Raw genomic sequence first — 2,127 nt, forward strand, 5'->3', positions numbered from 1 at the left:
CTGAGGAAGGCTTTCTTATCTCTTCTTGCTATTCTTTGGAACTCTGCATTCAGATGCTTATATCTTTTCTTTTCTCCTTTGCTTTTTGCTTCTCTTCTTTTCACAGCTATTTATAAGGCCTCCTCAGACAGCCATTTTGCTTTTTTGCATTTCTTTTCCATGGGGATGGTCTTGATCCCTGTCTCCTGTACAATGTCATGAACCTCAGTCCATAGTTCATCAGGTACTCTCTCTATCACATCTAGTCCCAGGCCCCAGGTAAATAACAGGGAGGGAACATAGCCCTGCCCATCAACAGAAAATTGGATTAAAGATTTACTGATGGGCCCGCCCATCAGAACAAGACCCAGTTTCTCCCTCAGCCAGTCTCTTCCATCAGGAAGTTTCCATAAGCCTCTCATCCTTATCCATGAGAGGGCAGATAGACTGAAAACCACAGTCACAGAAAACTAACCAAACTGGTCACATGGACCACAGCCTTGTCTAACTTGGTGAAACTATGAGCCATGCTGTGTAGGGCCACCCAAGATGGATGAGTCATGGCAGAGAGTTCTGACCAAACGTGGTCCACTGGAGAAGAGAATGGCAATCCACTTCAGGATTCTTGCCTTGAGAACCCCATGAGCAGTCTTTCTTCTTACCTTGGTATTTATTTTTTCCAAAGTGAAGTCACTAAGTCGTGTCCGACTCTTTGCGATCCCATGGACTGTAGCCTACCAGGCTCCTCCCTCCATGGGATTCTCCAGGCAAGGGTACTGGAGTGGGTTGCCATTTCCTTCTCCAGGGGATCTTCCCGACCCAGGGATTGAACCTGGGTCTCCTGAATTGCAGGCAGACGCTTTAACCTCTGGGCCACCAGGGAAGCCCTAAATAACTTATCTATTATAATATATTTGCAATTAATTCATTTTTAAATGTCTATCTGTCACCCTTCCACTGCCCTCAGAATATAAGCCCCTTAAGAATAGAGGTCTTTGTTTGGTTCAAGAATATATCATAGTGTCTGTTTCATAGTTACCAAACAATAAATGTTTTCTGAGTGAACCATATTGTCAGCCTTTTGGATTTCTATTGCTATACACTGTGTTCCTTTTCCTTTCATTTTCTACCATTTCCTTGTTGGTATGTACATTATAGATATGAATCCTTTTCTGTTATAGCCATTGCAAATATATACCTCCATATGTCACCTCTGTCAATTTTATTCATGGAGTCCTTTGTTGAATGAAAAGCCTTCATTTTAATATTATCCAATTTATCATACTTTGTCCAATGATTTAAACTTATGAAGTTTTGTTTTTCTAAAAAAAACCTTCAAATCTAGGTCCTAAAATATTCTATTTTATTTAATTAAGTTTTCTACTTTCACCTTTCACAGCATTTCTTTAGTTTATCGCTAGCTAGAGTCTGTAGATTTCTTTTGGTAGTGTAGATATTTTAACAATATTAATTCCCTTCATTAGTGAGTACAGCATATCTTTCCATTTATTTGTGTCATCTTCAACTTCTTTCTGGAGAAGGCGATGACACCCCACTCCAGAACTCTTGCCTGGAAAATCCCATGGACGGAGGAGACTGGTAGGCTGCAGTCCATGGGGTCGCTAAGAGTTGGACACGACTGAGAGACTTCACTTTCACTTTTCACTTTCATGCATTGGAGAAGGAAATGGCAACCCACTCCAGTGTTCTTGCCTGGGTAATCCCAGGGATGGGGGAGCCTCGTGGGCTGCCATCTATGGGGTTGCGCAGAGTCGGACACGACTGAAGCGACTTAGCAGCAGCAGCAGCAGCAACTTCTTTCATCAGTGTCTCCTTGGTATTTTTATTCCCAGGTATTTTTTTTTCTTTTTGGTGCAATAGTAAATGGGATTGTTTTTAAATTTCTCTTTCTGATAATTCTTCATTAGTGTATAGAAATGTCACAGATTTCTATATATTTTATTTTGTATCCTGCAACTTTACTGAATTCATTTATTAGTATTAATAGTTGAAGAGTGGGAGCTTAGGGGTTTTCTATATAGTATCATACCATTTGTAAATAGTGAGTTTTGCTTCTATCCTTCATCCTGGGTGCCTTTTATCTCTCTTTCTTGCTCTCATTTTTTTTTTTTTTTTTTGGTCTGATCA

This window comes from Bison bison, unplaced genomic scaffold (assembly GCF_000754665.1).
Source record: "Bison bison bison isolate TAMUID 2011002044 unplaced genomic scaffold, Bison_UMD1.0 scf7180017864211, whole genome shotgun sequence".
Lineage (NCBI taxonomy): Eukaryota > Metazoa > Chordata > Mammalia > Artiodactyla > Bovidae > Bison > Bison bison.